At 38.9% G+C, this 12,620-nt stretch overlaps 1 long non-coding RNA gene across 1 annotated transcript in view; it reads right to left on the bottom strand.

The window, feature by feature from the left end:
* LOC135117698 (uncharacterized) overlaps window positions 1-12,620 on the bottom strand; it is a 115,582-nt gene that overhangs the window by 15,897 nt on the left and 87,065 nt on the right. The gene's annotated exons all lie outside the window — the stretch shown is intronic.

Genomic DNA, 12,620 nt, shown 5'->3' with positions numbered 1-12,620 from the left:
TTGAATACATAAATGTCAATTAACTACGTTGTAGGGACTTCTTTTCCACTGATGTTTACAAAGATAAATTAAAAGTTCTTTGTGTCCCTTTAGTTGGCCTGGCAATACACTCAATTCTATTGTGAATCTACCTCTTTTTTAGCGATTTTCCTAAAAGGAGGAGGTTCTTATTCCATTAACAGTTTTACAAACGCTATATAAACAAATAAGTCATGACGTATTGAACAGAGATTAACACTCAATATAGATTGATTACATCTGTAAATTAAATATGTAGCGATTAAGTCTAGTCAGCTTCCGTGATGGATTTACGAGCTCAAATAACGAATAGATATTACCTAAGTCTAAATTCTTCAAGTTCAATTAGTCATTTATGTTTCTTCTCTAGCAATTTATGTCATCGACTTATTTTTCGATCTCCTATGTGCAAAGAGAGCAAAAATATCAAAAAGCACCCTGTGCTTTGCATACGAATTATTATCAACCTTACTCCATTTAATTTCTTTAGTTTTTCCTGTAAAAGCGCTAAGATACAAGTGTGTAGGACCTAGATGTTTCAAACGGGGTCAAAGTCTTTTGTTTTAAACATGTGTGTTTGTGTACGACAGTCACGCATTTCACCATGAAGGTCATTTTCCGATTCCTAATGACATGCTGATCGGCAATGGTGGTTTAACGGCCGCTCCCTATATTATATCTATCTTTTGTTTGGCTAACTTAAGATAGTATTTTGACATAAAACCTATACAAGTAAACGTGCCCACCTACCTAGCTTTTCAAGTAGCAGTACCTACCTATCCATGTCGGATTTGATACATTTATTTGTGTAAATAATACCATTGATAGAAACCATTTAACGTTATTTTGTGATCCTTAACTTCACTATTCTTTCAACAATTGATTTCAGTGAGATCAATGTACCCATGTATTTTTTCACAGAGGTCAAAGCTTTACCTACCAAAGACATTAACCATAATTAGACTAACACTATCTTTGTTACCCAACTACATTTAAAAATGTTAATAAACTGAAGTCTTTATAGCCTGCACTAGAAACCTTTCAGCTTGCTTTAGTAGTGTATTAACCATTTAAAATCCAGAAATTAAGTATCTATACTAATATTCGATAAAGCATTGCCCAGAGGCTTATAAAGGTAGAGTTAACTTATCAAGGTTATTCTAATTTTGTTAAGTAGTTGCTTTGTTTCTTGGACATTCAAAAGTTCAATAGCTTAAGATAGATATACAACACGATATCATGGTTAACTTAAACTTAAAATATCCTTAACGAAAGCAATGTTTATACGCTCTATAAGTTTATTAATTACACTTGACTCCGATAAGGTAAAAAAAATATATGATCCAGATTCTAATTAGACGTTTGCTAAACGCATATAAATGATCAAATTAATAAAAAAATTTCAACATCACTAAATAAGTTAGTCAATCATAAATAAAAACTTCCTTGTTATTGCTGAACTGAAATATTTCAATATTTGATGCAATTATTACCAATTTTAAAATAGTAATTAGTTTAAATGTTACCCGTGACTTTATCAAAAACCTGAATAGCATTTTTTTTCTAAAGTAAAGCTTCTGATTAGGTATGTTATCCATACAAATGAAAATGTTAATTTTAAATGAAGAGATTATTTATTTAATCGCGCTAGTCTCAGGAACTACTTTAAAATTATTGGATAGATAGGCTTAAGATAAATGTTGGCATACCTTAAAGTAATTAATAACCATCATCACCCTCCGAGCCTTCTTCCCAACTATGTTGGGGTCGGCTTCCAGTCTAACCGGATGTAGCTGAGTACCAGTGCTTTACAAGAAGCGACTGCTCTATCTGATCCCCTCAACCCAGTTACCCGGGCAACCCGATACCCCTTGGTTAGACTGGTGTGGTGTTAGCGTGGTGATTAATGCTCAATCCTTCTCCGTGTGAGAGGAGGCCTTTGCCCAGCAGTGGGACGATAAAAAGGCTGTAGCAGTAGAATGATGTTAGACTTACTGGCTGACTGACTACCCGCAACGACTGCCAAGGATGTTCAATGATTTTTTACTGGCCAATTATAATTTAGGAGGAAGTGCTGAACCCTCGTTGACAGACGTATGGTGTAAAGATAGGTACATATGGATTGGCTGTCCCTTTGAGCACCAGTAGTCGAGACGCCCGCGGCAAGGCCAAGAACAACCAGTCTCTCTGCCTATGTAGTACTAGAGCTCGCGCGCTTATGTCATTAGGTAAGTAATTGCTTTAAGTTTATGAGTTACAAAATAGTAAGGTACTAAGTTTTATTATGAAGTGCATTCGGTTATTATGTATCATCTTCTACGGAAAATGTAAGATTAATATCCTTTTTATCCTTTTCTACAATGCTAAAGAAATGTTTTCGAGATTTTAAACTGACTAAAAGTATTAAATAAAATGTTAATAATATTATGCTGCCTAATCAATATAAGAAGCCCTTCTTTTATTAAGTTCTTAGATTTCTTAGAGATCTAACAGGCTGACAAAAATTCTTGAAGCTAAATCATCATTATGAAACAAACGCACCGATGTGAATATTACGTATTAAGCTGTAATAAATTGGCCATTATTGTGATTCGAATGAAGTAATAATAATTGGATTGGCGTAAGGAATGAACACAATATAGCATTGTATGCTAGAAACACAATACTTACTAGGAAGAACCTAGCTTAGACAAGACTGCGACTTATTTAGCATTGAAACTAACTAGGAATTGTTACTTAACATGTAGGTAAGCCAAATTCCGTATGAAGGTGAATAGACAATAAAAAAAAACTGAAGTAAAAACTTTTCAGCTTAGTGCGTTTACTTACGCTAAAATTAAAAAGATATATATGTTTGGTTTCTTCATGTAAACTTGAGGTAAGCTCAAAAATCCAGTTATTTTTTTCTAGAAAACCCTGTAACCTTTTCGTAGGTTTACAAAATACATGCTTTTTTTAGGGTTACAAACGTTTTCCATGCCTTTTTCCACTGAAAACCAGGATAAACGATTTAATTAAGTAGGTGCCTATGAGTGCAAAGAAAGGCCGTACCCTAATAAGTACTTCATCCTCCGAGCCTTTTTCCCAAACTATGTTGGGGTCGGCTTCCAGTCTAACCGGATTCAGCTGAGTATCAGTGCTTTACAAGAAGCGACTGCCTATCTGACCTCCTCAACCCAGTTACCCGGGCAACCCGATACCCCTTGGTTAGACTGGTGTCAGACTTACTGGCTTCTGACTACCCGTAACGACTGCCAAGGATGTTCAATGACAGCCGGGACCTACAGTTTAACGTGCCATCCGAAACACAGTCATTGGTGTCTAAGATATACTTAGAAAGTACATACCAACTTAGAAAAGTTGCATTGGTACTTGCCTGACCCTAATAAGTACTTATTAACCAAATAACATTTTCAACAGTGTCGCGAAATCTCGGACTATAAACGCGTCTAAGATCGCCGCAAGTGCTAGTAATGTATGTGTAGTAAGGACACAGATTTCATCTCCCGCGCATACCAGAGACAGGTTTTTATTTATTGCGACGTGGGCGATTATATTGAGAGCATTCATTAATTTAGTAAGCTCCTGCCTACGGTTTCCCGACTCCCGACGAGGGAACTACTCCCGTGACTGGGAAAAAGTTCTATATTGAACTTCTCCTGGTTCTAGGCTTCCTCCTCACCAGTTTTTAATTTAATCGATTTAGCCATTCTTGAGACATAAATAGTATACTCCACTTTCTTTTCAACGGATTTTGGATGTAAGGACCTATATACGCACAGTAGCAAATTGTTATTGCATTGACTCTATGGCAATAGAGTCAAGGCAATAACCTGGGTTACCTAAGTAGGTACCTAAACTACATAGGTAAGTAGATCTATGGTGTAAAATTTTAATGATTTTGTAATAGGTTCTTAATTGATATAGCGACATCTTACACCATCAATTTGTCCTTTAAGAAGCATGCCAATGATTACATTAATTAGTCCACTAATTTATGGTTTCCGTAAAAGATTCGAGCCTCAGGCAAATTGTTTAATGATTTCGATGTTAAAAATGTCAACGTTTATGGTTTTACTAATATATGCCGACGTCATCGGATATTCAGTAAAATGAGGCATATTACCAGTGATTTTTTTTTCTATTAAACATGTACCGTATGTAGTCAAAACATGTACTTACGATTTAATTCGAATTATATAACACGGTTATCATTAATTAATACATACTTATTTAAATGATAATTAAATAAGATCTACTTAATATTTGGTATCATAAATAATACACGCTGCAAACATCTAGTGTCAACCGTTCCGGTCTATATGCCGACGCCTGAATGACCTACAGATGTGCAAACTTGCTTAGTTGTTTATCTTTTGTATAATATTCACATTACCTTTTTACTTTTAATTAAATTATACTTGACGAGGGGTTTGGTCCAGTGGAATCTTTAAAAGCAGTGACGTCAGCATTGCTAACGTCACTGCCTTCATTATTTGGCGCACTCATCGCAAACAATAAAACACAACTATAAACACACTAAACGATTTATTTCACAATACCAGAGAGCAATCTAGTTTTATAATCACACTTCCTAATATTCAAAATCACAATCACAATTATCACAATTACAATAATAAAATAATAGCAAGGTACTCACAAGACTGCAATACACCACGTCTTAACAGCCCGGCGCTCCAACAAAAAGTGATTTTATATTCAGTCTCTCACAGTTTCGCGCGCCAATCCAATTTAAAACCAAAGATGGCGTCGGGCGGGCAAACGTCAACGCACTATTTAAATTGCAACTTCTTTAAATAATTAACTTTTAATTACAAAAATAATTCTTAAATTAATTGAACATTTCGAAAGTAATTATGAACAATTTCATTAATTTTTAAATCTTAATCTCAGTTGAAACATCCGGTCTACAAATGGCGGCGAATGTTTCAACTGTCAAACAAAACTCATAATAATTTCATCGATTAATTTAAGGTTTTTATTCTAACGCAAAAATATAGTCAGTGCATTCCAAAAATCATAACACTAATTAATAACTAAAAAGACCAATTGATTCATCACAATAATCGATTTCATAATCAAAACAATTACATCTGGTTAATTACCATGGACTTGCGTCGACACGGCCATTCTGCGAGACGGTGCGTGCTCAGCACCAGTCACGGTTCTTGTAAAACAGATTTTGGTACACAACAGATCATAGAGTTCATAAAGTTAAGGAAATATAAAGGAATGTGAGCAAAGTAGTTAGTAACTTGATTACATTTCTGATTTGTTGACATGCAAATGACCAACGCATACTTGCATGATTATATTTCTCGAACAAGCGTGCTGTGGCGCTGAGCGGTCATGTACGCCGTGGTCCACAGAGGCTCTAGGAGATGAAGGAAGGTCGATGCTAGGGCCTAGGTCTTTCCAATGACCGTGGTCCCCAGAAGCTCTGAAAGTTATGCAATCTGTTACCCATAGTTTATTGATGAAGCTCACAGGGATTTGCTGCTGTGGCGCTGAGCGGTCTCGTACGCCGTGGTCCACAGGGGTCCTAAAGGATCCGGGTAGGTCGATGCTGGGGCCTGGGCCTTATGTTTCTGACCGTGGTCCCCAGAGGCTCTGAAAATGACAAGTTAGGCAAGGAGAAAAGGATACGTGTCGCACAGAATTTAACATCCACAATAAATGATACTGAACTACCTAAGCACACTCTTAAAATGTTACACTAAACTTCTAATCAATATTACACTAACTTAAGCGTCCAATAACTGTGTGGTTTGTGACGTTGATGGTGGATCCGGTGTATCGACTATTTGTGCTGTGGTTTGTTGTTCGGTGTCATCGTTGGCACCCGTCGACACGGTTTCTTGTTCCCCAGGCTGTGGAGCCCGGCGTAGCTGATCGTGCGCCACTTTGCGTGGGCGCCCTCTGCCAGTTACACGTTTTACCATGTAGCGGTCGTTGTCCAATATTCTGTAAATCTCGTATGGCTCGCTGTATTTCAGGTCCAAGCTGGTTTGATTTCTGGGATTATTTTTGATGAGGACGTAGTCTCCTCTTTGAAAAGGGCGCAGCTTAGCTTTGTTTCTGTCGAAACGGTGCTTATCATATTCAGCTGCAGCCGCCATTTTCCGTTGCACGTGTTGATCGAGCATATCAAAATCGATGGATTCGTTATCAATGTCTACCAACCTTAAAAGTTCTGGTGGAACAGTGTGCTTACGGCGTGTCAGGAGAGTAAGTGGCGCGCATCCTGTCACTCTATGTGGGGTGCAATTAAATGCAAGTTGAAGGGCATCCAAGGCCGTCTGCCAGTTTTCAGTGTCATAGTTCCTTATCATTGTTAGTGCGTTTTTCAAGGTACTCATTACTCGTTCTACTTGCCCATTTGCTCGGCTTACTCCTGGCGCTATAGCATGCAAATTGATACCAAAACAGTCGCAATAGGCTTTGAATTCGCCAAGAAATTCTCGACCGCCATCAACCACTACCTGGACTGGAGTCCCGAATAAATGCACGACTCGTTTCAGCGCTGCGAGACTGCTGCTTTGACTCTTGTCATTAGAGTAATTAAGTAGTATGTATTTGGTGAAGGCGTCAATAATAACGATCACATATTCGTCCTGACCTTCAGCGTTTCTCGTACCAAGTTTGCCGGTAATGTCCATATGGATTACTTGAAATGCTGCAGTAGGTTTTTGTATCGGGTGGAGCTGTGCCTGGATTGCGCCTGAAGGTCCCTTCGAGGTTCTGCATATAACGCAGTTATCTACAAACCTTCTTACAATGGTGCTCATATTAGGAAACCAGTAACTATCTCTGAGTTTTTGTAAAGTTTTCTCCCATCCCGGATGTTGTAGAGATGTGTGAAAGGAGTTTATCAAGCTCCACTGGAATGATTTTGGTACTACTGTAGGTTTGCACGTACCGAGTATAGAAGGATCCGCGAGTAATTTCTTCAGCACGCCTTCCTCAAGAACGTAGCCGGGAGCTGGGTTGTCGGTTGTCATGCTGTTTATCACAGGACGAAGGGTGTCGTCACGACGTTGTTCAATTTGCAGCCACTCGGTGTCCTTGGTCATAATGTTGATCGCCATTTCAATTGTAGGGTTTCTGCTGAAAAAGTCTGCGTGCTGCAGTCGCTCACCTTTTCTATATTCGACCTCGAACTCGTAGTTTTGCAGGAAAGCCCACCAGCGATGAATTCGTGGCAGTAAATCCTTCTTATGCTTAGACGCTTTCAAGGCGTTACAGTCTGTTATTACCTTGAATTTTCGGCCGTACAGGTAATGCCGAAAATGCTTTACTGCTCTCACCACTGCTAGCGTCTCGAGTTCGTAAGAATGGTAGCGGCTCTCTGCGTCAGTGGTACGCTGGCTCATGTACGCGACTGGATGCTGGCGACCTCCGATGACCTGAACGAGTACCGCGCCGTAGCCGAGGCTGCTCGCATCAGTGTAAAGCTCGATTGGTGCGTTTTCCTGAAATAATGCAAGGGTAGGCGCAGTAGACAGATGCAGTATGATTTTATTTCTGGCCTCGTCGTGTCTTTCGTTCCATTCCCATTTTGCGTCTTTCTTTGTTAGCTCATAAAGCGGTACCATTACACGCGAGAAATTGGGAATGAAACGACGAAAGTATCCGGCGAGGCCATTGAATTGCCTAACTTGTTTAGCCGTTCGTGGAATAGGTGCCTTCGTTAAAGCCTCCACTTTCTTTGGGCTAGGACTAACCTGTCCGTTTGTAATAATATTGCCCAAGTACTCGATAGAGCGTTTAAAGAAGGCAGTTTTTTCAATATTTATAGAAAACCCGGCATTTTGTAACGCGATAAGTATCCGTTCGATACGGGACAATCCTTCTGCAAATTCACTACATTTTGTAAGTACGTCATCGACGTAGACTTGGCATACCTGGTCAGGTGAATTTAGGAGGTCAGCTAAAGCCCTATTCATGCACCTCTGGTAAACGGAACATGCATTACTAAGACCGAATGGCATGGCTAAGTACTCGTACATGCCGTCCGGTGTTACGAAGGCAGTCTTTTCAATGGACCCTTCAGAGATGGGGATCTGGTGGAACCCCGCTGCCATATCAAACGTAGAGAAGTAACCCCCGCTAATTGGTCTATTTGATCGGAAATTATAGGCAGAGGATAGTGATCCCTCAGAGTGTTTCTATTCAGCTCACGGTAGTCCACACACATGCGATCTTTGCCGTTTTTCTTTTTGACTAATATGATCGGACTGGAGAAAGGCGACTTGCTCTCTCGAATAATATTGTGTTCAAGTAACTCACTTACAATATCACGAACCTTTTGTCGTTCTATTGGACTCAATCTATATGGCCTACGTTCAACACACTTGTTTGGGTCCTTTAGACGTATTTCGAGCTCGCCGGTATTAACGCGTGTGTGAGGGTAACCCCGGATAAAAAGATGTTCAAATTTTGCTAATAACAATTTAAGTTCGTTGATTTGATCACCGTCTGTCAAGTCACAATCCAAATTGTCAAACTTTTCGCTTTGTAATCGCATGTGGAGAACCGCGGGCTGATGAATCAATGTCACGCCTTTTGAATTAACTATCACACTTAAATTCGTATCTTGCATAAGATTCATGCCTATCAAAATATCTGAACACACTTCATAATCCGGAACTATGTGAAAATGGAGTTCGACCCTTATATCATCGATTACACAAACGGTTATCAACGTTGATAATGACACTACTGTAAACTGTCCTAAACCCTTTAGATAATTAACAACGTTCGTCCTTTTACCCGGTAATTTTGAAGCAACCGATTCGCGTATTACCGAACATTCCGCCCCGCTATCGAAAATTGCGAAAATTTTTAAACCCCCAATCAACACCGGTATGCGGTTTAACTTTGGTGTACCTACGCAATTAATATTCGAGACGATTGTTCGTTCACGTTTATAGCAAGTTTCATATGTGTGACCTATTCGTGAGCAGAACGTACAGGTCGGTTTATTATCCTTTTGAGGAACCGTTTTATCATCATGATGCCGCAGTTGAGGGTTATCAGTTTTATCACGGTAACGGCAATCTCGAGTATCATGACCGGGTTTTTTACAATGTTGACAATATAAAGACGGCTTATCCAAGAATCGCTGTCGTTTGACAGGGCCCTGCTGAATATTTGATGAACTAGGATAAGGTCGCTTACTGCGCTTTATTGAGGAAGCTACCGAAATCAACTCTGGGACCGAAGTAGCCCTGGCGTTCAACAACTCGATTCTCAATCGCTCGTCTCCAACGCAACCGATCACAGCCTCAACCGCGTCATCATCCGATAATTTATCCCTAGTGACACGTCTCCATAACATCCAAGCCTGTGATAAGAACTGCGCGATGTCCTTTGAATTATCGTAAGTATGTTCTCGAAAACGGACTATATCACGAGAATATCTATTTTCAGGTTCAAAAGTTGTTATCATAACATCACGCAATTCCTGCCACGTGGAGGTTGAAACAAGCCAGTTGTCAACCCACAACCTTGCACGACCTTTGAGTAAACTACCGACTTTCATCCTGACATCATAATCGCTTAGGTTGTAGGTTTCCATGGCCGTGGTCACGTGCTTACACCACTCTCGCACTCCTATATTTGCGTCCGGATCATATGATGGCAAAAACACGTCATTGATTTTAACTTTTGTGTCCGGTATTGTTGCTATACGATCGGACATGTGCTTCATCATTTGCAACATTTGCGCGAAAAATTCCACTGGGACCCCGCCAACAGAAGCATCACTATGTTCATTGTTTGAAACAGAAGGACGAGCAGATGTGGGTGGTGATCCCACTTCTGATGACGAGGGGTTTGGTCCAGTGGAATCTTTAAAAGCAGTGACGTCAGCATTGCTAACGTCACTGCCTTCATTATTTGGCGCACTCATCGCAAACAATAAAACACAACTATAAACACACTAAACGATTTATTTCACAATACCAGAGAGCAATCTAGTTTTATAATCACACTTCCTAATATTCAAAATCACAATCACAATTATCACAATTACAATAATAAAATAATAGCAAGGTACTCACAAGACTGCAATACACCACGTCTTAACAGCCCGGCGCTCCAACAAAAAGTGATTTTATATTCAGTCTCTCACAGTTTCGCGCGCCAATCCAATTTAAAACCAAAGATGGCGTCGGGCGGGCAAACGTCAACGCACTATTTAAATTGCAACTTCTTTAAATAATTAACTTTTAATTACAAAAATAATTCTTAAATTAATTGAACATTTCGAAAGTAATTATGAACAATTTCATTAATTTTTAAATCTTAATCTCAGTTGAAACATCCGGTCTACAAATGGCGGCGAATGTTTCAACTGTCAAACAAAACTCATAATAATTTCATCGATTAATTTAAGGTTTTTATTCTAACGCAAAAATATAGTCAGTGCATTCCAAAAATCATAACACTAATTAATAACTAAAAAGACCAATTGATTCATCACAATAATCGATTTCATAATCAAAACAATTACATCTGGTTAATTACCATGGACTTGCGTCGACATACTTATATCGTTAGTGCAGTGGATGAGGGTCGCTGAAGATCGAGGAAAGTGTTGAAGCCTGGGGGAGGCCTTTGTTTACCAGTGGACGTCTTTCGGCTAATACGACGACGACTAATATTGTAAGTTGTTCGTATACCAATATGTAGTTTGGAACAGACCTAGTCTTTTCTCCTCCGTGGAACAGACAGATCTAGTAACTTTAACTATACTTAGGTATAAAGTTACAAAAGCCAGGACAAGAAAAACCATTTTGGCTACACGATTACCACCCACAGGCTCTTAACTCAGGCAGGTATGTATTTCTCAGAACATTTGCTTTAAAAAATAAAAACAAACGCGTAAACACATGAGCATGAGTGAGTAAATATGTTCACAAGGACAGTGAGAGTACTTCCGTAGTCACTGCTGACTCATTCCATTCAAGTTTCAACGATCTTTATGCGTGTCCATGTCATCTAGATCTAGATACGACAGTACCTACCTTTTTTTTTCCGACGTTAAAAATCATCAAATGACCCCTCCCGCTATGGATTAGCAGCGGTGAGGGAGTGTCAGACTCTTACTGACTAAAAACCGTCGTGTTCCGTCATAGGCCTTTTATGTACCAGGGCCGCGGTATCTCTTTCGAACAACAAGTATTTATTTTCTAAAATAAAGTTTATAAATCACATCTGGCGCACTTGTGAATAAGGAATTAAACTGGACTATAAACATCGGTAGCAGATTGGATTCTATCTATTTTCAGTGGATGCCTCATCGTCACCACTAACCTTTCTGATTGCCATGAAAGAGTTTTCTTAAATATGTATATGTTGAGAAAAAATTCTTATGGTAAACTGTTGGATGCAATGGCGGAATACTGTGAATGCCCCAGAAGCAAGAAGGAACAGAGGATTATAAGCATAATTAGTTGGGCAGGACGGGTAATGCTAACAGTTATTCCCTTTTATAAGTTCCCAAAACGTTATTTACATGTTTCAAATACACTTGCCTGCTATTTTCTCTTGTTGCTATGCCGCTCAAAACTTCGCTAATTCAACTAGGGTGCAAATCCTAATGCCACACAGCTAGCTATAACAAATATCTTTAGGGAATACCTATTGCAATTGATTACCTATTTGTAACTTTGTGTTAGAAACTAGAACAATGTGGCAACACTGCAACAGTAAAGAGTATTGCAATGTCTGCAGTGGCCGAGAGATAACCTGTTATCATAGCCTAAGAGGACTATTAGCCCCCTTTTTTGTTGTTGTAAATTTTTTTTATGGTCATTTGGTAGAATGAGTGAAATAATGCGTTAAGCCAATTAATTTTTTATTTGATTATGTAGAAGAAACATCAAATTCCATCAATAAGCTTTACTTTCTGAGAAATCAGACTAAAGAGAACTTAACTTTAAATCAAGTTTTCTCTAAAACGAAAATGTAAGGGACCAATCACACTAGATAGGTATCCTCATAAATAAAGTAGCCTTATAGCTATAGGCATGTACCTATTTATTATTTGTTCCTAAGAATACAAATTAAGTAGGTACCTATCTACTAACTGCAGATACATGTAAGGTCTGTATCTGTTAAATCCCAATGTCGAAGGGTAATCGGCTAAGCGCGAAACTGTCGTAATTCATTGGCATGGATCCAATGCAAGTACATAGTGGTGTACCAAGGGCTATTGCACATTCTGATGGTTATCGAATATCTTGTTGTCAAGTGTTACTGAACCTGTTTTGATAACATTTATTAAACCGCCTTGAGAGTTGAGGGTCCGAAGACCGAATTTTGGGCAGTGTGCAAGATCATAGGCATTGCATTAGACAGGATACTTATTTTATGAAGACCAATTTACTCTTAGGATCCTATTTTTGGTCAAAAACTACAACAGAATAAACCATATCCGTTAAAAATACACAGCATTTTAGCAGCAAGATTAGGGAGAATTTTCACGGTTTCCATCAGCTTTTATGGGAATTCCCCGAAGTATGCATGAAAACCTAATTAGGTGGGACATATAATAACAAAATAGACACCATACC

The sequence above is a fragment of the Helicoverpa armigera genome, chromosome 13 (assembly GCF_030705265.1).
Source record: "Helicoverpa armigera isolate CAAS_96S chromosome 13, ASM3070526v1, whole genome shotgun sequence".
NCBI classification, from domain to species: Eukaryota; Metazoa; Arthropoda; class Insecta; order Lepidoptera; family Noctuidae; genus Helicoverpa; species Helicoverpa armigera.
Note: the sequence above shows the minus strand (reverse complement) of the source record. Positions and strands in the feature narration are given on the sequence as shown.